The sequence below is a fragment of the Podarcis gaigeae genome, assembly GCF_964106915.1.
Source record: "Podarcis gaigeae genome assembly, chromosome: 5".
Classification (NCBI taxonomy): domain Eukaryota; kingdom Metazoa; phylum Chordata; class Lepidosauria; order Squamata; family Lacertidae; genus Podarcis; species Podarcis gaigeae.
Window position 1 is genome coordinate 28,603,495 of NC_139681.1, and position 23,402 is coordinate 28,626,896.

The window sequence follows — 23,402 nt, forward strand, 5'->3', positions numbered from 1 at the left end:
AAATCTTTTAAATGGAGATACCAAAGATGGAAAGTAGATCCTTTTCATGAGGAGGTTGGGGTATGAACCTCAGGTCCCAGAGCTGCACTCAAAGCACACAGTTCAAAGTTGGAGCTAACTCTTTATTAGCAAAAGCATGAACTCCCTGACTCAATTGAATGTCAGGCCTAATGAACAGAGCAGCTCATTCCCAGTGGTCTTCCTCCATGAAAATCAGTTGCCGAGACTGAAAATCAGTCCCCGCCTCCTCAAGCTTTCCCCAAGCAATCACAGACTGCGCCTGCATGCAGCCAACCCTTTTCATGCCTCTTCTGGTTCTTGGAGACCAGGGGGGAGAAGAGCTTGTAACAGCAGGAGGGGAAGACACCTGTGACTCTTCACCAGCTGGACTCCTCTCTGCCTCTTGGCCTCCCTCCTCCCTTGCCTCTGACTCTGGACTTTCCTCTGCCACAGACTCTCCCTGCTCACTAACCCCTGCTACCTCCTCAGCTTCCGACGCCTCCTCTTCCTGGTCTTCTCCCTCTGACCATTCACAGTTGTCCCATCACCACTCCCTGGGCTCTGAGCCTTCTTCCCTCGGGGGTTCCCTAGCTGGTTCCTCCCGCCATTCCTCTGCATTCAACTAGTCCATAACATCTGTGCTCCATACCTCTTTATCTGGTCCTTGGGATACAGACCACACCCCTTCTCTCCAGGTCACACCCCTTAATTGCCCTGCTTCCAATTTCCTTGTGTGTCTGGCTGGAATGTGTCCTTGTACTGTGAAAATGTCTCTTGCCTGTCTGGTGAAAGGATGGAGATTGGCGTGTGAGGGGCTTGTGTTGTCTGTGGCTGGAATGTAGCCAGCTGTACAAAGGTAAGAGACACAGTCATCGTTTTGCCCAGTTTGGCCTCTGTGTCCCTCCCCCCAACCCTGGTATACGGTCCCCGGAACGTTCCCCATAAGGAAGGGTGGCCCTTCAATTGAAACAGGTCTCCCAGTTCAAAAAAACATAATTTAGAGTAGCTACATTTTAAAATAGATTTTATTCATGCAAGTACACTATCACTGCCAATAGTGGTTGGCATCTGCCTGTCGCAAGAGACAATGGAGTGCACCTCCAGGGGTTAAGTCAATCCGCTGTGTTAGCAGCACCGAAGTGCCCTTCCTGGGGTGCAAACCTGGGCAATGTGTAATGAGGTCCTGAGCTGCCTAGATGACAGGACCCCTCTCTTGGCCCCACTGATGTGGTCCAAAGGAAAGCAGAGCAATAAGTTTGGTACTAGCTTGGCTGCAGGAGTTACAGGAAGGAGGCATACAAGGTGCCATCCAACCATGTTAGAGACTCCACTCCAGATTTGTGTAGGGTTTCTTCCTTAGCCCTTTCTTCTCCCAAAAACAGGGGAGCTGACTTGGGCCTCAGATTATGGGTGCCCATGCATGTGACATCATGACATCATGTTGTGACGTGATGTCATGACATCATGCGTGCGCCCCAGCCTTGGAACCTGACTTCCAGTGGCACCACCGGAAGTCAGGTTCCGAGGTCTCGCAAGGCCCCGGCCAGTATCTCCAAGGTCTCGAAGGCCTTGGACGTGACTTCCGGTGCTTTCTGAAGCACAGGAAGTCTGTTGGGGCCCCTGTGATGTGGATGCTGAGCACTCACAACAAAAATGTTGTAGGTACTCAGGCACCCAGGACACCCTATAGTTGATACCCTTGCTCATAGATATCCCACAAGGCCCATGGAAATCAAAAGGCCTTCTCTGGGAAGTGAACAACGGATGTCAACCAAAATGTTTTGAGTTTTCTTCATGCATACTTGTCTTTGCTGACTGGTGATGCTGCTGTTTTACCAATTAGTTTTGATTACGCTCATTTAATTTTATTGTTTTATTGATGGCTGCTTAACTCTTAGTGAGTTTTATTGTTATGTTTTTTATTATAGTTGATAGCTGCTTCAAGTACCCCTTTGGGAGAGAAAGGCAGACGAGATACATTTTAATTAATTAATCAGTCAGTCAGTCAAAGATCACTGGCATACTTTTCAAGTACATCACATACATTAAGAAAAGTGGAATGTTTCTGCTAAACTTATTCAGCTTGTTTACCTTAAGACAGAATTTTTAAGCTGTGGTTGGTTAGACCTACTTGTACGGTTTTGTAAATTTTGCACATTGTTTACTTTTATTACTTTGCTCCCCACTCTGTGATTGAAAAAAATTCACCAAAGTGTTGGCTATAAATCTGCAAATAAATAAATAAATAATAAATAAACAAATTCATCTTATGTGGTAATTGAGAGTGGATAAGCTCTCTCTGCAACAATCTTTCCAAGCTCTGGTCAGTCTCCCCTAGTCTTCAAGATTTTCCCTCTTATTGTCTATATATGTTCAAGTTGTGGGACAGAACATCCCTGGGAACAACACTTTTTTTCTTTTGGAAAGTGAAAGCAGTTTTGTTACGCAGCTGCTGACAGAGGGAGAAGATGCAGCTTGAATCCGATGGTTTTTATGAACTGTAAATATGCTACTTTTGAGCAAATAAAGAGATATTAGGACAGAAGAAACGTGTGGGACTATTTTACTGCCCTTTCCAACACATGACAGCTGTGCAACTCTGCTATCTACTAATTGCTTTACGACCTCAGCCACCTCATATTTAAAGGCAAGACACAAATTTTCATATAATTCACCCATCATCCAAAGGTTGCCAGATATCTCCCCTTTTTGTGGGGGACAAATGGCTCTGCAAGAGTAGAAGGAGGGTATTGGCCCAACTTGTCATGTCCCCCAAGATAACCTGCTGTCTTCAGGTAGGGTGGAGAATCTTGTCCTTTTGCCTGTGTTGAAATGAGATTCAGCCATCAGTACAGTTGGCTTATAGAATTGGACTGTGACACAATAGACAATATGGCAGCCTCCTCTCTTCACATTCCAAAGCTAACCCAGAAGGGCAGCTGAATCTTACTTCAACACTGGCTATGGAAGAGCTTCCTCCTCTGCGCAAGAAGACTGGCCAGGGGGCTGCTGCCACTGCCCCACTCCCAGCATTCGCAACGTGAGGCGGCCGTCTCTCTCTCACAAATGGTAGGGCTGGTCCTGTCAGCTTTTTTACATGGAACTGCATGGCACCTGGCTGGCCTGTTAACAGAGGAGATCTGTTAACATGACAAAAGGGGTTGTCGATAGGCCATCCAAGAGGAATCCTTTGGCCTGGGGAGACAGATGGGACTGTGTGTTTGAGGTGACAGGAAAAGAGAGTTTTTGAGCAAGGGGTGCTGGGAAGAAGAAAGAAGAAGAAAGAAAGACTGGGATCACATCTTGAGAAGGCTGGCTGGGAGATATGCCTTGGCCTCCAAGGCTGTGGGGGACAAGTCTCTCTTGAAATGACCAGGCTATAAGATCTGGACGGGTAATATTTAGCTGACTAGTTTGTAAGAAGGTAGCTTCATCTGGTTTGTTGATCCATTTTAACAGGGGCTGCAATCTGTAGCCAGTTTTAAATTGACAGATTAATCTGATCAAGCTTCCGCTAATTAGCAAGGACAGATTTTAATCAGCGGAGACACAAGTTGTGTGCACTTGTTTAGAGTCTGAGAATGTTTTTGTTTTGGGTGTCATGGGGATGAGAAAAACAATTGAAGAAGAGCCTTTTTATTTTAAATAAGTTGAAGCTTCTGTGAAAGCTGTAAGCAACCTCAACAGCTTTGTCATGTTCTGGTCCAGTACCAGAACCCACGAGGGAAGTGGTGAGGGTGGTTGAAGGTTACCGGACCGTGGGGAGCTCTGAGTGAGCAACTTGCTCCAGGAAAGGTTAGGAGCAGGCTGAGGTCTTTTATGCCTCTGTCTCCAGACCACCTTTTTCGTGCTCCATCCCCTTGACTTACAGGGCCAACCCTCTGCCCTGAAGATGGACACTCCTTCATCCCCGGTGTGCTTCTGGTCTGGTTCTCCACACTCAGGTGTCCATCAGGGTTCTGGCTCTGGCTTTGCAGACCTTGGTGGTTCCTCTGGGAGTTCTGGTCCAACTGCCTCAGGAACACTGGTCTCATTGCCTTCTGCAGCCAGCTCACCCCTGACCCAGACACAGCTCCCCATCTGATGCCCCTGCAGCCTTTGACTCTCTTTCCAGATCATGGCTGGATGTCACAAACCTGAAGTCACCTATATTAAGGCTTTGGCAAAAGGCAAATTATTGACTGACCGGTTCAACATTAGATTAGATATCCCATTGTTTTAAAATCAGTTCAACTACATTTATGGTGCTGGAGTTGGTTTTTTTTAAAAAACAGTGTGCTCTTAAATTTTTGAGGATTTGGAAAAGTGGAAATGTGATTTATAAGCATTTTTTTAAATACACACACAAACATATAAAGTAAATGAGATTAAATGGTGCATCATGGAAAGTGTTGCTGCTCTGCAGAAAACCTGCAAGTAATATGTAAAGAGAGAGAATGTTGCATATTGCTAGGGTCTAGCAAAGTCACTAGCCTGCTTCTAGAGACCACAGGGAAATGTGAGAAACCCACAGCCAATGTGAAAGAGCTCTCTTAATCCCTTTTTGCACATGCATCAAGTAACCCCATGCTATATGTAAATGTCGTATATCTTTAGTAAACAGACCAGCTACATATACCACAGTATGTATTTTAATGGCATTTTTCTAAAGGTCAGACAATGCAAAGGAAAGTGGATGGGGGGGGGGGAGGTGAAAGAAAGAGGCCCATAGCTCCAGCATGATATAGCAGTCTTTTCAAAGGTACCGTACATATTCCCAGGGCTTTTCATGTCATTTGATTAAAGGACAGCGTTCTGCCTATTAGAGTCCTGCAAATGGGCTTATTTTGCCTTTCGATCAGTTTGGTATGCTCTCTCTCTCCCCGCCCCCCATTCCCCAATACTATTTTCCATCCTATACCACCAATACTGGGGACACTATATTCTGTTTATGCTAAACCTCACACATGTGGAAACAAATCCACAAATCGGTTCTGCCAAATCCACATGGGACTCCTTTGTTGGGTATAGATGGCATCTTGCCCTTTGTGCATAAAAGAAGTGTGTGTGTGTGTGTGTGTGTGTGTGTGTGTGTGTTTATGCACCCTTCTACAAGTATATCTCTACCATGCATTGAAGAGGATTCCAGATCAGGGCAAATGCCAAAACATTTTTAAAGACTTTTCCAGAACCAAGAAAAAGTACATACGTACGTAAGTAAGTAAATGTTATGGCTCTCAGAAATGCATCCAAACCACTCTGAGACCTGCGGGTATAGAGCGGTATATAAATTCAATAAATAAATGAATGAAAGACTAAATGAAAAAAATCCAAGGTATCAGATCAGATATGACATCAGATAATAGATTCTGCATGCAGTTCCATGTTTTGATTAATAAATAAAACAACACATCCTAAAGATTTGGGCTACATCTAAATTGGAGCCTCTGCTATAATTTGAAGATGCCTTTAAGTGGAGAAATGTTATTATATTATTGTTTGTTTGTTTATGCCCCCAACTTTTCCTCAAGGTAGCATACACATAAAAACAAGAACCACTAAAAACAGAGCAAACAATTAAACATTACCAGAATTGAAACTATATACATATATAAAAGCTATTAAAACCATACAAATTATTACAATGAAAGCAGCACAGCACCAGCCGTTTCATTAAAAGCAGTCAGACCCCCAAAGCCTCTTGGAACAAGAAAGTCTTCCACAGGAAGGAGCCTGTCTATCTTCCCTAGGGAGAGAGTTCCAGAGCCTGGGAGCAGTCACCGAGAAGGCCCTCTCCCATGTCCCAAATGCTTTTCTTTTTCGTTTGAACAATTAAAACATTCTGGGTGCAATCCTGGAAAAAACACGAAATACATGAAAAAGCCAACAGTATCCATGTATCTTTGTTAGAGTTCTCTGGATGTTTCACCCAGTGTAATCTGTTAGCAGAGGACCAATAATATAGTCTATGTATATGCATTTCATGTACGTGATCTTTGTTAATTAAATAGCAGCTACAGAGGGTGTGATCAGGATTAGAACAATGTTCACATGGCAGGGTAGAGTTTATTCTTTTCCTCCTGTGCCACAATCCCAATGAAAATGCCTTCTTTAAGCCCCAGGAGGTCAGCTTTCATTGGTGTCCAAAGCAGGTTCACTCCCGGAAAATAGCAGCAATTGCTGGGTTCCCATTGGGATCACATCGTAAGGTTAACCCCACACCCTCGCTGCACAGTGTGGTCTTGATCCTGGCCCTCAGTATTTGCTAACAAAAAGCAGGCATGTTAAGTGTATACTCACATTTAACGTGTTGTCTGGTTTGGCTCACAGCCATTGCTAGTTACCTAAATTTGGCCTTGTTTGTGAAAGTGGTTTTTATTTTCGTCAAGTGCCATAATTCCTTGACTTGAAGTCAAGAAGACTTTTAGGGCCTTGAGTGACGCACTTGGTAGGATCAGTCAAAACCACGAACTATTTAAAAGAGGCAGTATCATAAAGACATATATTTTTCTTTCTTCCTTTTTAACTCAGGTGCTGGTTGGGTCTCCAGAAGTTGCAACTGAACCCCAACTTTGAAGATTAGCTTTTCTCAGAGTTACAAAAAGCCAATGTGGCAGGTCTGGCATTTATTTCTTTAAAGCCTTCTGAAAGGGAATATTTTTGGAAGTTTAAGGGATAAGTGTACTTGGTGATGCATGAAGTTGCTGATAATTGCAGTAGCTGTTCATCGTAGCTCTGCCCTTCCCATGACAGCACAGCACAGATCCTAGGGACGTTTCAAATGCCATATGAGGAGAAAGAAGGAAGTTCTGACAGCTTTATTATGGTTATTGCTGCTTGAGAAACCGCTATCCAGTTAGTAAGCACACACTGTATTTAGAACATCTGGCTGTTTCTCCTCAGGAAGAACACCACGGACTGGGAGAAATTAGCAACCCTGAAATCAAGGGGGGAAACATGTTGAGAAATGTATACAAGAAGCAAAAATTAAAGTTGGAAGAAAGATGCACGAAAACACAAACCACCTCCCCACCCCCATGTAAAGAAGCAGCTTCAAGAAAAAAAGTGTAACAGGATAAATTAAAGACAGGGAGGAAACCCCATTGCCACATGGGGTATTTTCAGTTGATCCAGACATGGGAAGCCTCATGATGCTGAGGGCTGAAAGTGGCCCTTCATGCTTCTCTATCCGGCCCTTAGAATTCTCTCAAGGCCACACCCACTTTCTGCAGGCCACACCCATCAATGGACCTGCTTCTCACCCCAAGTATTTTTGCCTGCTGGCATCTGTTCTTGAACTCTGACAATGTGCCTTACATGCCAGGATAGAGGATAGTGTGTGTAGAAATTAGCCTTCTGTATAGAAAGGTAAGGGACGCGGATGGTGTTGTGGGTTAAACCACAGAGCCTAGGGCTTGCCAATCAGAAGGTCGGCAGTTCGAATCCCCGCAACGGGGTGAGCTCCTGTTGCTTGGTCCCTGCTCCTGCCAACCTAGCAGTTTGAAAGCACATCAAAGTGCGAGTAGATAAATAGGTACCGCTCTGGTGGGAAGGTAAACAGCGTTTCCGTGCTCTGCTCTGGTTCGCCAGAAGCGGCTTAGTCATGCTGGCCACAGGACCCAGAAGCTGTACGCTGGCTCCCTTGGCCAATAAAGCGAGATGAGTGCCGCAACTCCAGAGTCGGCCACGACTGGACCTAACGGTCAGGGGGCCCTCTACCTTTACCTTTATAGAAAGGTAAACATTTATATTAATCACTCCAGCGACTTTCGCCTTTGGTCTTGCTCGCCTCTGGTATGCAGCTCTCAGAAGAACTCCTAGAAACATTTGGAAGACTGCCACCTTCCCTTCAGACTTTCTCGGGTGTTAAGATTATCAGAGGTGGTTCTCTTGTTCGTTCCACCATGAACGTAGGAGCCCATCTGAGGCAGCCCCCAAATTGTGGAATTCCCTCCACACAGAAGAGCGTCTGACACTTTCATTATCCTCATTATTTCTCCTAAGATCCCAGGACGAGTTACAACAACAGAAGTAATGCAGATTAAAACTGGATAAAACCAAACCATATAGAGAACAAAAAGAGATTATCAACAGTCTTTTTGAAGCAATTTTGAGAGGAAGGCAGGCAGCTGACGTTAATGAAAAACTGAACAAACCACCAAGTCAGAAGATGCTGAAGGTGAGCCTCTTTATCCTGGCCTTTGACACCAGAGAGAGAGAGAGATTTTTAAGACCCACCCTATTCTTGTGGTTGTAATTTGCTTGGAACTGATTTTAATACTGTATTTTTAGATTGCTATAACCCGCCCTGGGACCTTACAGGGAAGGGTGATGAGAAGTCGAAACAACAAACACATAAGAAAAGGACTTCCCACCCCAGTTCAATCTAGTCCAGGCTTCCTTAACCTCGACCCTCCAGATGTTTTTGGCCTACAACTTCCATGATCCCTAGCTAGCAGGACCAGTGGTCAGGGATGATGGGAACTGTAGTCTCAAAACATTTGGTGGGCCGAGGTTAAGGAAGCCTGATCTAACCAGACTACTTCACGGTATTTAACTTTTGTCTGAGCTGTGAGGCCTTTGCCATCCTCCACCTGCTGGCATCCTTGGTTGGTTGGTTGGTTGGTTGGTTGGTTGGTGTGCCTGTAATGCCACTTTCTTCCTTGAACAATGAGATTTTAAAACGAATGGTTGCACACATGTTTGGGATACAATTATTTGTTTTATGCTTGACTACCAGTCCAACTCCCTGTGCCTGTTTTCAAGGGGGAGGAGAAATGGCAACATACAGTGTTATGCACTATTTGGAGCATGGAGCCTGACCTGCATCAGACGCACACAAAGGGACAGATGAATCTGTTGCTTTCAGGTTCTCATTGTTTCTATTTTTAAGTTCATTTCTGCATTGGTTTGCAATGCTTTCAAAAAATAACACCTCAAAAGTGTTTATCAGCGTCGGGGTGTGAATATATACATCTGCAGATGTGATTTTGCCTGATATACAAATTTGCAAGCAATTTCTCCTAATATAGTGCATTCTTGAATATTCTTTTCACTAATATCTACATTTTCATGCACACTTTCCCCTAAAACACTTTCTTTCTTTCTTTCTTTCTTTCTTTCTTTCTTTCTTTCTTTCTTTCTTTCTTTCTTTCTCTCTCTCTCTCTCTCTTTCTTTCTTTCTTTCTTTCTTTCTTTCTTTCTTTCTGAACTATGTTATGAATGCATAGAAGTGTGAACTTTGAAGGGTAGCTATGTTTTGGTTTGTGTATTTTTTCAGGAAGTGTGAATGAAGGTAAGGTACCCCTGCCCATACGGGCCAGTCGTGTCCGACTCTAGGGTTGCATGCTCATCTTGCTCAAGAGGCCGGGAGCCGGCGCCGTCCGAAGACACTTCCGGGTCACGTGGCCAGCGTGACGAAGCTGCAGCTGGCGAGCCAGCACCAGTGCTGCACACAGAAACGCCGTTTACCTTCCCGCTATAAAGCGGTACCTATTTATCTACTTGCACTTAGGGGTGCTTTCGAACTGCTAGGTGGGCAGGAGCTGGGACCGAACGACGAGAGCTCACCCCGCCGTGGGGATTCGAACCGCCGACCTTACGATCAGCAAGTCCTAGGCACTGAGGTTTTACCCACAGCGCCACCCGCGTTGTGAATGAAGGTAAGTCACATTAAAGTATTAACCAAACCTAATTTATCCCACATCCCTATGCAAAAGTCAGCTTCTGCTTATGGGTAATAATAATAATAATAATAATAATAATAATAATGCAGTGGTACCTCAGTTTATGAACTTAATTCGTTCCGGAAGTCCATTCTTAAACCAAAACCGTTCTTAAACCAAGGCGCACTTTCCCTGATGAAGCCTCCCACTGCCGGTGCCCTTCCACCGTTCGGATTCCATTCTTAGACCAAGGTAAAGTTCTCAAACCAAGACACTATTTCCGGTTTTGCGGAGTTTGTAAACAAAATCATTCTTAAACTGGACTGTTCTTAAATCTAGGTACCACTGTAATAATGCAGGTTACAACAATTTAAAATTTACAACAACTTTAAAAACAGGTTAAAACTTACAATTATAAAAACTGCAAAAAATATAGCTTGTTGGTCTGGAGCACTTCTTACTGTTTGAAGAAGTTTGCCTCATGAGGTAAATATGGGAAGCAGATTCTGAGGGGTCTTTGCACAAACCCTGAAAGTGGTGGTTATGCACCATTATGCAGTCCCTAATGCTCTGCTACTAAGAAAACTTTTCTGCAATATAACACCAATTCTTTTTTTAAAAGGAAATTTCATATTTAGCTTCTTTCACTCTCTTTTAGCAAAGCTTTGAAGCAGAACCTTTCTCCCAGAGGTAGATTATCTGAATGCTCATTTACTGAGACCGCAATGCCCATTATTACAGGACATGCAAATGTTTCATACAGTGTATGAAGAAAAATTATTCCAAATGATTATTGATGGGTTAATCAAGAAAACCATGTCAACTTCTTTTGTCCATTAATGTGGACGGCATTTCACAATCATCATAATAAAAGCCAAATGTTAATGGTTCAGGTAATCAGATCCTAATGAAGAACAGCGATGGATTCTCGCCTTTAAATAGTTTACAGTTTTCATAATCACTGAAGTGGTCAGTTGGTCCCACGATTCTTCATATTTCATACTGCATCTTTTCCAACCTGTTCTTTAGTTTAACTTTTTCCTCTTGTTTTCTTTTCAGAAGGGGGAAAAAAGTTAAGGAAGCAGAAGGCAGGATATGAACACCTTTGAAATGAAAAAATCATCAAGCAATAGTGATGGTGGCCAATAATTCAACATGTCACACACATCAAAGAAATTACAAAATATCATGTCGCAAATCGGCTAGTAGCTGCAGATATACTGCAGGCCTCTTTCACCTTCTTTATATATAGTTATTTATACCTATGAGAAATCCCAGCATTTGGATTGTCCATGATCTTAATTTACTTAACATAACCTAACAAAAACTACCATAGAGGTATCAACATTTTCAAAAGTAGGGGGTCCATGGCATGGCTTTTGAAAAACAGGGGGTCTGCCGTACTTAACTAATTAGGAATCATTGACTTAGAGGTTTCCTAACCATCAAGCAATATAAAAAACATTGCTAAATAAATAAATAAAACATCAGGACTGCCTTTCCTTGTGTCCCTAGATGGATTTGCCTCTTATTAATTTGTAGGCCCCAGTATAAAGTCACCCAGTGAACAATATTTCTTTCATTGTTAAGGACACAAAGGTGGAATCTACACACAAATTAAAAAAACACTGTGAAAATGTGTTTTGAAAAATACATTGAATTTTGCATAGCTCACTGCCACCATCTAGTGTCACATTCGTATATTGCAATTTAACAACACATTTAAAATGTTCTATTTGCAGCTGTAGAGCTGAGTCCAAAGACTCCCTTCCCTGCCTCACATTCTCAAAACTGTCATTCTGACTGACCACATGCCTATCTCTGACAGGCCTAGGCTTATTTGCCAGCTAAGTTTTCCTTTAAGAAGTAATGTATCCTAAGGGACTGCATACAAAATCTAATACCACAGAGGTGTGGGAACATAACAATAGTGGCAGCTAAACTGGTCAGTTATAAAAGCTCTCCAACTCAAATCAACTGATGGTTTCCTTTGCTCAGATGCTGGATAGTCCCTTGCCCTGTAACTGTGTTAGACTCTGTTGCGTCCAGAGAAGTACTGTTTTTCTGTTGATGAATCCTAGGATAAATTAATGAGCCCACTCGAGAACTTGGGCCGTTTACTTTATATGCTCATAAAAGGTGTTGTTAAAAAGCAAGTAGAGAGCTGCCCGAAATAAAAACGGATGAGAGTAACTAAAATATTGATAAATAAATTCCATTAAAACACAGTAGGTTTAAATGGTATGGACAGCAAAGGGCAAGTTATAGCTGAGAAAGTTCCCACAGGACCAAGTCTAAAAATCACAAGGTTATGCAGACTGCTCACATCAAGGAGCACTGTCTTCTGTTTTTCCATAAAATAAATATTTCCTTACATAATTGCCAAATCATTTGGACGTTCTTACTCCCTCGTCAGGTTTTAAAGAGCAATCAAAGTGTCCATTTCCTGCGTACCAATATTTAACATTTATTAAGAGCCAACTAGTCACTTTAGGTTGAACTTCACAAAATAGAAGGTACCACTTTAGAGGATAGATGGAACATCTGTTGTCCTCCAGATGATGTTGGGCAATGGAACTTGTGATCCCTGACCACTGGGCATGCTGGCTGGGACCGGGGTTTCATTCTGGGCCATCACACACACCACTAGGATGGGTGTAAATGGGGATACCTCTATTCTGACCCTGCTCATTTTGGGCACCATTTTTGGTGCACATGTAAACAGGAACACGCGTGCTGATCACGCATAAGTGGGGATTCCCCCGCTTCATTTTTCCCCTAGTGCTCGCTGTGGCGTTTGCCCTCCTAGGTGGGTCATAAGGAAAGGGTTAAATGAGTGTGATGTGATTGGCCAGTGGGAACCCAAGGGGGAGTTAGAGTTAGAGTTGGAGTTGTTGGGAAGTCAGTTGGGAGTTGGAGAAGGAAGAGGGAGGATAAGTCTGTGGGTTGGTCTAGTTTTGATGTGAGAGAATGAGAGAAACTGTTAGAAGGAGTCAGATAGACAGCTGGGATAATCAGTTAGAAGGTAAAGGTAAAGGTAAAGCTACCCCTGCCTGTACGGGCCAGTCATGTCCGATTCTAGGGTTGTGCGCTCATCTCACTTAAGAGGCCGGGAGCCAGCGCTGTCCGCAGACACTTCCGGGTCATGTGGCCAGAGTGACGAAGCTGCTCTGGCGAGCCAGCACCAACGCAGCACACGGAAACGCCGTTTACCTTCCCGCTATAAAGCGGTCCCTGTTTATCTACTTGCACTTAAGGGTGCTTTCGAACTGCTAGGTGGGCAGGAGCTGGGACCGAAAGATGGGAGCTCACCCCGCCGCAGGGATTCGAACTGCTGACCATACGATCAGCAAGTCCTAGGCACTGAGGTTTTACCCACAGCGCCACCCACGTCCCTTTAGAAGGTATAGACCGGTTAGAAGGTATAGGCCGGTAAAGAAACTAAGATTAAGAAACTGACAAGAAAAATTAGCTGAAACCATAAACTTGTTAATGCTTATAAAATAAACTTGCTTATTTGATTTAATGTTAACAACTGTCTGGACTCTGTGTGTACCCGAGAGAAACGGGTTGGTGGCAGAGGGGAAGCAATCACAGTGGTGGCACAGGGATCAATAGACCGTCAAATGTCCAGGGACCCTGTGTGATGGCCACACTCGCCAAACCAAGGAATCTTTCCATATTGCTGCCTTTTAAATTTAAGCGTGGGACCTGGGTGCAAGAAATTCAGCAAAATAGGGATGGAAACACAGCAAAGATAGCAGTAAAAGGCAAAAAATGTAGGAGCCAAATGAAGCACATTTGGTTACTCTGTCGCCATCTTGCAATATCCCAAATGATTCACTGGTTAAATATAGCAAACTGACTAAATATAGAATATAGTGAAATCAAATCAAACGACAATGAAGCAGACTTATGCAAAAAATTTAATTTAGTCTAAAAGCAAATTTTGGCCAAGTTGGCATTTGGGTTTCTTGATCATAGGCAAGAGGAATCCGTTTGGAACTACCTGTGTGTTTCAATAAAGCTTCATTCAAGGACACAGGCTCCTTAACAAAAAAGATACACAGTGAATGCAGGACCTATATGGCTTTAGTTGTGAATTAATGTGCCCAGAATGAAATCTGGTAACTCTCCACCCCTCTGTAAAAAACACCCAGCATAGTATAATTACAGCAGGTTGTCTCTCGCTAGCAAATTGATGATAAAGAAACACTGAAGTGACTTTTTTGACATAATCATAGATATTAGATGTCTGTGAACAAACCATCTGTGCATTTTAAGGACTTTGGAGGCAATTGTAGAAGTCACAAAACGCTGTTCAGTACCAAACCCGGTCCATTCTACAAGTCCATTAGGACACTGGCTTTTGAATTTTTGGAGGATTCTTTAATGAGCAGGTCAGTCATTGTGGACGAGCTTCCCTGAAAGAGATCTGAGTCACTGATGCCATCGTGCTCCCTGCCATATGCAGCTACAGAGGAGTGTTGAGAGCAGTCCCAGATCCTGCAGGGCAAGAGTAAGTGCTGAGTGATCAGTAGTTCTGTGCATAGCTGTCAACTTACAGATTTGAAAATAAGGGACCAGCAGCCTCGGAAATAAGGGACCAGCAGCCAAAATAAGGGATTTTCAGAGCACAGGCATGTTCGACTTCTGAGCCCCTCCTAGCCAAAGGCAGAAAGCCCAGCCAGCAGCCAAACGAAGCCTCAAATGGCTGTTCCCACAGCGCAGCAACCCGGCAAAGGGGATCATAGAATCATAGAGTTGGAAGAGACCACAAGGGCCATCAAGTCCAACCCCCTGCCAAGCAGGAAACACCATCAGAGCACTCCTGATATATGGTTTTCAAGCCTCTGCTTAAAGACCTCCAAAGAAGGAGACTCCACCACACTCCTTGGCAGCAAATTCCACTGTCGAACAGCTCTTACTGTCAGGAAGTTCTTCCTAATGTTTAGGTGGAATCTTCTTTCTTGTAGTGTGGATCCATTGCTCCGTGTCCGCTTCTCTGGAGCAGCAGAAAACAACCTTTCTCCCTCCTCTATGTGACATCCTTTTATATATTTGAACATGGCTATCATATCACCCCTTAACCTCCTCTTCTCCAGGCTAAACATGCCCAGCTCCCTTAGCCGTTCCTCATAAGGCATCGTTTCCAGGCCTTTGACCATTTTGGTTGCCCTCCTCTGGACACGTTCCAGTTTGTCAGTGTCCTTCTTGAACTGTGGTGCCCAGAACTGGACACAGTACTCCAGGTGAGGTCTGACGAGAGCAGAATACAGTGGCACTATTACTTCCCTTGATCTAGATGCTATACTTCTATTGATGCAGCCCAGAATTGATGCAGCAAGGAAAACTACTGTCACCTCTCCGCTGGGAAGCACTGAGTAAAGGCGAGTCCCCAGGCAACGCAGCCGATTTGATCAGCACAAGGCATGCAAGCTCCACCCCCCAGTCGTTCTTAGACTCCTTATTGGGTGAGCAACGCAGCCAAGCAACACAGTTGGAGCCTCCCTCCTCCCTGGCCGGCAGGGAAGAAGAGAAAGGAGCTGCTTCCATTGAAACCCAGGAAATTTAAGGGACATCATCAATAAGGGACAGCAGCGGGACACGGCGCTGGGATAAGGGACTTTACTGCCAAATAAGGGATGGTTGACAGCTATGGTTCTGTGGCTGACAAAGCGGCCTTCCAAGAAGGTGGAAAGCTTGAAAATTGCATGGAGAACTTCTGAAACAACAATGGGATATTAGCTCCACCCAAGGCATGATGGAGAATAGCAATGGCTGGGAAAAGATAGACATAATATTTTACAAGGGCAGGAAGAAACACCACAGACAGAATAACTGACAGACACAGGAGAAATAAGGACATAGTTTGAATGCTTCACCTATAGGTTTATAAATCATTTAATGTGTTCATACGAATGGATGTCATTAATATTGCAGTTGTTGTATAAGGGATAGTTATTTTGACTGAAGTGTAATTGAATAAGATTTTGGAATGTAGAAATAAATAATCAAACCATCAATTCTAGCATGCAGGAGGCCACCTAAATTAAATTATATAATTTGGCTTTTGAATGGTTGGGATTAGTAATTGTATTATAATTTGGCATTGTTGTAATGAGGCTATCATTGGGTTGTTATTACTGAAAACGAATAAAAATTATTGTAAAAAACAAAAACCCCGCTGCTCGAGGACATCATGGTGATGACCTGTTTAATTGTAATTCATAGAATCATAGAGTTGGAAGGGACCCCGAGGGTCATCTAGTCCAACCCCCTGCAATGCAGGAAACTCAATTAAAGCATCCATGACAGATGGCTATCCAACCTCTGCTTAAAAACCTCCAAGGAAGGAGAGTCCACCACCTCTTGTGGGAGTCTGTTCCACTGCTGAACAGCTCTTACTGTCAGAATTTTTTTCCGAATGTTTAGTCGAAATCTCCTTTCTTGCAGCTTGAAGACATTGGTTCGAGTCCTATCCTCCAGAGAAAATAAGCATGCTCCCTCCTCCATGTGACAGTCCTTTAGATATTTGAAGATGGTGATCACATCTCCTCTCAGTCTCCTCTTTTCCAGGCTAAACATTCCCAGCTCCTTCTAGTGCTCCTCGTAATACGTAGTTTCCAGACCCTTGGTCATCTTTGTTGTCTTGGCACAGCACACCTCCCTGGGATGAACTGTGAGACAAAAAACCGCCTTGGGGGCAGGAGCAGGCCACAACCCACATTATAGCACTTGACGGGCGGTGTGTGTGTGACAGGCTGAGGGCCAGCTCTGTCTCTGCAAGGCCAGGAACCTCCCTTGGGCCCCTTGCGACTTAAGCTCATCGCCCTGGTTAAGATGCCCCTTTGGGGAGCGTGGCTGGGAGACCCCCATCTCCTTCTGGACTGCCTGCAAACCACGTTGCCATTCCCTGCAAGCGGACTGTTACCATGGCCAGGCTGGGGGCCTGATTCCTGCCCATTCCCTGCTTGTGGGATGCTTTCCTTAGGGAAGCTTGTCTGGTGTCATCTTTAGACGCTGGGCAACAACTTTCCTGTATAACCAGGCCTTGGGCTTGTATCTATCTGTGTCCTTTCAGAAGTTGGTGGGTTGTTTTTCTGTATTCCCTCCATCCTGCTTTTAATGTACCTACGTGGGGTTTTGTTTGCTTGGTTTTAAGTCACTTTAGGTTGCCTTGGCCAAGATAATCCAACAAAAAATAATAATACATAAATATATAACATATATAAATGAAATCTCTTGCTTAGTGCCTTTCCCTGCGTTCCAGAGGCCCTGGGCTCCAAGGCAGACTGCTTCCCCGGTGTGCCTCTGAAAGTAGCCAGCTGCCCTCCATTCCTAGCCAGACAGCCTTGCCACCCTTGCCCAGGGTGACCTCCTATGAGATGGCCGGGTGCAGAGTGGGGCCAAAGCCACCTCTGTGTCTGGCTAGGGGCCGCCTCTCACTCCTCCCCTTGAGGGTCCTGCATCGCTGCCAGCAGTTGGGTGGCCCAGGTCTGCACCTGAATGGGGAGTGGCATCTGAGCCAGGCAGAGAGCGGAGAGACTGGATGGGAGAGGAAAGGGAGACGTGCTCCAGAAGGACAATGACAAGCGGAAGCAGGGGCAGGAAGTGTGCACAGCTCAGAGAAAGAGGGGGACAGGGGGTCCCCTTCTCAGTTTTAATCGTCATTGCTAATATGTAATTGTTTTAATATATGTGATTTAATAATTAAATATATGCAGCTCTCTTTTGATAATCACAGGGCGATCTTTCAAAGATGAGATGGGTCGCAGAGAAGCTAGCTGGAGAAAGCATTACAAATGGAGGAACAATGTTTGGGAATCGTGGAGATGGCACCTAAGAGGAGATCCAAGGAAGTAAAGGGATGCTGGGAGGATAGACAGCTCCTCCAACCCACTAACTAAATTGGCACAGAGATGGTGGAGGAAAAAGCCATTTTGTGCTCCCCAAGTATCCATTGGTGAGGACATTTTAACTGCACAAAAAGGCTGTAATCTATTATTCACACCAATTCATCGATTGACGCTTGCAGCCCTAGCTGCAAATGATAGGTCCCTCTCCTCTGCTGGATCTCTGCTGGAGCAGCTATAATATCTGAAATTATCCCCCCTGAGAACCTGTGTGAAAAATCCTCTTTGTATTATTATTAATTGTGGTGGTGGTGGTGGTTGCTCCCGCAAAAGGAGCTCAGTGTGGCTTGCGTACTGTTGGAGGTCATCTGTCCATATTTTAAAAGCTTCAGAGACTTCCACTGAAATCAATAGCACTTGGATGTGCCTGACTCTGGCTGCATTGTGCTTGGTGTCCCTCATCCGTCAGGACTGGCGTGTTACTTCAGCATTTTCTCCCTACCAGGCTAGAGCAGCTCCTAAGGCATCTGAATGTCTTGAGCTTGCCGTTTTAAGGACTGCTGAGGTTGTGAATTGCAAATACCCCAAGTCGCCGTCGAAATGCCAAGGCATGGGAACAGTTGTCCTGTGATGGGTCAGTACAGTCAATGATGATGACAGCAAACAGTCCTAGGGCCCAGCAGGACCCCTCCAGCTACTGCTGCATCCCCCTCCCACAGACATATCCTGATTGTGCCTCCTCTTTTGATAGCACCAAAGTCTTCTGTCCCATTGAAAGAAGTGTCCCATTGAAAGAAGAGTCTCTAAAGGCATTTTTTAAAAAAAATCATTTATTTTGAAGCAGATTCAAAGTCAAGCAAGAGACGAAAGCATTTATTCCCCCAACGATTCCTTTGTATTTGTATGACTCCTTTAAGGATCACAATGTGCCCCATTATGTCGAAATAGTAGTCAAAATGCAAGGACATTATCTTTTTTCTCCCCTTTAATTAGATTGATATCCCTCCCCCCTCAATGGAAGCTTCCATACATTCAAACTGTACCATGAAATCCTCAAGAGCATATCCCATAACGACAAAACGTTTTAAGCATCACAAAGTACAAAACTGACTGCAAGGGGGCAAGATATGGGGAGGGCGGCAGAGCTCTTCTTGATAGGTTCCAAAGCAAACCCAGATAGTTCCTCTTTCTGAAGGTCAGGCTGGGGCTGAGGTGCACCTCCTTAGGGAAAGAGTTCTGAAGACCTTGGACCACAATGAAGACAGGACCTGCAGTGTCCTTCCCTCGCTGACATGGATGACAGTATGTTAATGAAGAAAACTCTTTGAACCAAACGAGATACTATCTCAGTGACAGTAAAGTCCCAGCCACACATTTGCTTTGACAGCATGGGGTATGTGGGCAAAGTGTGCTTACAGGGAGGGTCAAAGGGCAGAAGGGGGTTTCCCTCCCAAGCATTATCTCCTTAACAGGGCATCCACACTAAGCAAGTGTTTCTCCCTAGCTGGGATCATTTCCAGGTTTGGAACGTAATTGTAAGAGTGGAACCTTTTTTATGTACAGTCGTACCTCAGCTCCAGAACGCCTTGGGTGTTGAACGTTTTGGCTCCCGAACGACTGAAAACCAGAAGTGAGTGTGTTCTGGTTTCTGAACATTCTTTCAGAAGCCGAATGTCCGACAAGGCGTCTGTGGCTTCCGAATGGCTGCAGGAGCCGATCAGAAGCCACGCTTTGGAAGTCGAATGGACTTCCAGAACGGATTCTGTTCAACTTCTGAGATACGACTGTATATAAAAACTGAGCATTTGTGCATGAGCTTGCAGAAGAGAATCAGTGGCCAAGGAATTTTACCCTGCAATTGACTCCCTACCCCACCATGAGTGAAACATGGGCTTGGTAGCACCATGTTCCCTTTATAGCATGGGGCACCCTTGATCCTGTGCACATTTAATCAGAAGAATGTCTCGCTGAGTTCTCTCTCTCAAGAAAACATCCATAGGATTGCAGCCTTAGTTAAGCTGGGGAGAAGAAACAAGCCTCGCAGTCTTCAGAAGAACAGCAAACAAAGCCTCAGCAGTGAGCCCATTATGACTTTGACTAATCAAGAGAGAAACCACCTGCAGGAATAGCCTCTTTTCTGTTTCCTCCCAACAGGAGCATCCAGATGATGATTAATCACCGAATAAACCGAAGAACTGACAACAAAATAATGCCCAAGAGAAAGCAGAGATGGGGACAGAGCAACGGGCGCCATGTGGTCCTCGCCCGGGTGGGTGGAGCAGCCAGAGAAGATGGATGGCCCTCAAAATGCATGACACTTGAGTATCTTAAATGGGAAGGTAAAGCTACTCACACCGTCAAGGAAATAACACCCATTCAGGTTGACACACTTCAATTGTCCAAAACTTTTTCTTTTTATTTTTTTTGGAAAAAGAATCTAATAGAGGGGCAGCTTGGAAAGAAAATCTGCTAATGAGAGTTTTTAATTGGACTTCTATGCCTGATCATAACTGAAATAAGAGATACTGTAAATGACAGCTTAATCCATTATCGCAAAAGGCACCGCAAAGACTTTGTTGATTATATTCGCAGATTAGCCTAACTATGTCCCTACTAATTTGAGAAGCGATGAATCATGGGGTTCAAACGGGGCTCAGATGAGTCAATTATTCTAAACAGCGATATCAAAAGCTCATATTTTCTACACCAAGGAATCAAGCAAGTTATGTTCAACAATGAGCCAAAATGAGCTTTATTGCACATCCTCAATTGACCAAGTCATTAGCAACACGGAAGAAGCTTTTGCTAATTTTTCAGTATGTTCAGTATCTTCTTGCCCCCATGGAATCCCTTCTGGCAAGGATTTATTAACTTGAAAAACATTTGAAGGAAAACAAGCTTACTGCTGTCGGCTGGAAACCGGTCTATGGTTACTTGTTGCTGAGTTACTGCAAGTATTTTTTTATTTTGTCACTTTGAAAGAAAGAAGGAAACTCTGACACAACTAAGCACCTTTCCTTATAATTCTCCAACACTTGGAACTGGGGCATATGCACAAAGCATTCATCTTTCCTTTTCTCGTGGGTGGGTGGGTGGGTGTTCACTTCCCAAACTATCACTTAAGTTACTGGCAGTTTAGGGTGTGTGAACGATTTGGCTTTACAACTCAGTCCTAACCAAGTTTATGCAGAAGCATGTCTCACAAAGTTCAATGGTCTGAGGACTTCCCAAAGGTATTGGATTGGACACAGGATGCCACACCAGTTTCAGATTTAGGGCTGCATGGTGATTTTGAGAAGATCCACAAAATTCAGAAGATCCACAAAATTCAGAAGATCCACAAAATTCAGAAGATCCACAACAGAGAAGATTCATTTGGGGATATCAAATTTTGGCCATGCACAAGGCGCCATACTACAAAACATCACCATCTGCCTGCACCAGATCTGCCTGCACCTTGGGTTACTCCACATAAAAGTCCATTAGGCCTGCTGAGGAATTGCTTTTCTATGACTGGATGAATTAAAAAACCAGAGGTTCCACTCACCACTTAATATAGTGCTATAGTATAGCACAGCGCCCTTTCCCGTGGTCCAGGTTCTCCTGTAATGTTAATATACAAGTAAGCCTCACTCAACAAAGGTCCTTTCCAATGGCAATTAAAGGCTTCCTGTTTACTTATTATTTTAATTGATCAAATTTGTCTACCACTCTTCACTGAAAGATCATAGGGCGGTTCACAACAGCCACTTGTGTGGATTCTCCATAAAAAGAAAGGAAGAGTGGCAATCGCAGAGAAAAGGGCAAATGTGGAAATAACATTGGTTTGATCTAGTAGGGCTCTTTGTCTGTTCTTAATGGGACTTGCTTCCTAGTAAGCATGCCTGGGGCAATGCAGCCACAGACTGCATGGCGATTGCCTTTTGGAGGTCCACGATCTATGACAAGCACATACCCAGGAAGGTGCCATAATGTGCTGGTCCATTTATAGGCAGTATTAAAAATCATACTAATATTATTATTAGCATGCCTCACTCTGCCTAATGGAATGGCCAGCTTTATCATCCATTTCCTTTCACCATAAGCTTGCACACAGTTGTTTGCCTGATATTAGGGATCAAATGAAAGACTTGCAGAAGCAGCTCTCTAGTTTTCCTTTCACACTGTCTTTTGGTGACAAGGAAAAGGGAGAAACTTGTTTTCTTCTTAGCAGCACCGCCAGGTGATTCCAAAATACAGTGGTACCTCAGGTTAAGTACTTAATTTGTTCCAAAGGTCTGTTCTTAACCTGAAACTGTTCTTAACCTGAAGCACCACTTTAGCTAGCAGGGCCTCCTGCTGCTGCCACGCCGCCGGAGCACGATTTCTGTTCTCATCCTGAAGCAAAGTTCTTAACCCGAGGTAATATTTCTGGGTTAGCGGAGTCTGTATCCTGAAGCGTATGTAACCTGAAGCGTATGTAACCTGAGGTACCACTGTAAATATAATGAAATGGTGAAAATTGATGCATTATCAGTGCTTTTTTTTCTAAAAAAATGTTTAGGGGTTCTCTCATTTTCCAACTCATATTGCAATACTGCCCCCCCAATGAGGCCAAACTTAGATTCACAAATGTTTAGGGGTATGCGTCCCCCCATGTCCCGTCCCCCCAGAAGAAAGCACTGATATTATTCTTATTCTATCCTTCACCCCAAGGTCACTCCAACAAAACCCAACACTACAGCACAATATTAAAAAGTTTAAAACATCTTACAGAAATAAGGTGGGTGGTAAAAATATACACATCAAGGGTCAAAAGCGAAGCTAAAGGGGGAAGCTTACACATACATAAACAATGCCTTGCTTATGGAACGCTGCTGCTTTATGATGTAACATTGCTTCAGACTCATTGTTGGCAGGACTGGGAAGATGGCAGCCTCCCTGGCCAGTGATGGGCCACAGTTTTTTTCTCCCACAGTGCCTCTGGATAGTATTGTTCCATGTAAGGCAATGTGGAGTAATTTAGAAGCCTAGAGGACTCTACATGCTGTTTGTGAGGGCTGGTAACAAGAGAGAAGTGGGAGGCCAGCAAATCCATCTGCATGTTTCTTCTACCTGGCAGCTTAGCTGACTTTTAAGCCTGTGAATGTCCTGAGGACTGAGAAGTCAGGAGAATGGTCACCTGTGACTTACTAACTTTCAGACAAAAATGATAACTTCTGTTCCTCTAAAGTACTATCCCATGCATATCTACCCAGAAGTAGATAGGATTTACTCCCAGCTAAATTATAGGAGTCAAGTCTTAATGGGTGTCCTATTCTTTCAGCTCCCTTGCTAGTTCTTTTTAATAGGATTTGCAGACTGATTTGGAGCACTTCACATATGTGAGCAAGCTAGTTCTCTCTCTCTCTCTCTCTTTCTGTCTCTCCCTCTCCACAGATCCCTCTCAGTACAGGACAATGGGAAGAAAACTGGACTGTGCAAAAATATGTGGGATTTCCACGATATTGGAAATAGCTGGAGGCTATCTACACGTATGTCGCTTGGTTCATATTGAGGTTTTCCATGTAATTCTGTACCCAGAAGGTGTTAAATGGAACAGAAGTGGGGAAATCACACCACTTCTAACATGTGAGCACAGTTCATCCATTTGATTGACTGAAATACAGTACTAACCAATCTGTCCTTACTTATGTATTCGGACCTTTGTTACTAAATAGATGGTTAAGATGGCAAGTGTTTTGTTTTTGTTTCTTTTTTGCATTACCAATAAGCTATTTTGTTTTAAAAACAGGGAAGAGCTGTAGTGGTTCTTTCAGTATATTATTAGACCCTTCGTTTCCTCTACATCTTTTTTTCAAGACCCCAATGGAAACCAATATTCCAAAAAGAAAAGGAATAGTGGCATCAGTCTGGAAAGGCA

At 43.9% G+C, this 23,402-nt stretch overlaps 2 long non-coding RNA genes across 3 annotated transcripts; both read left to right on the forward strand.

Moving 5' to 3' along the window:
- Positions 1-2,631: 2,631 nt before the first annotated feature.
- On the forward strand, positions 2,632-23,168 carry LOC310844544. Of its 2 annotated transcripts, XR_014564177.1 has the most exons (4): positions 2,632-3,069; positions 6,511-6,596; positions 7,984-8,158; positions 22,919-23,168. It is a non-coding gene; the product is annotated as an uncharacterized lncRNA (long non-coding RNA). The 2 variants fall into 2 exon arrangements; XR_014564178.1 differs by lacking the exons at positions 2,632-3,069; positions 6,511-6,596; positions 7,984-8,158 and adding an exon at positions 22,426-22,739.
- On the forward strand, positions 9,283-11,134 carry LOC310844545. Its single transcript, XR_014564179.1, has 2 exons — positions 9,283-9,641; positions 10,704-11,134. It is a non-coding gene; the product is annotated as an uncharacterized lncRNA (long non-coding RNA).
- Positions 23,169-23,402: the final 234 nt, after the last annotated feature.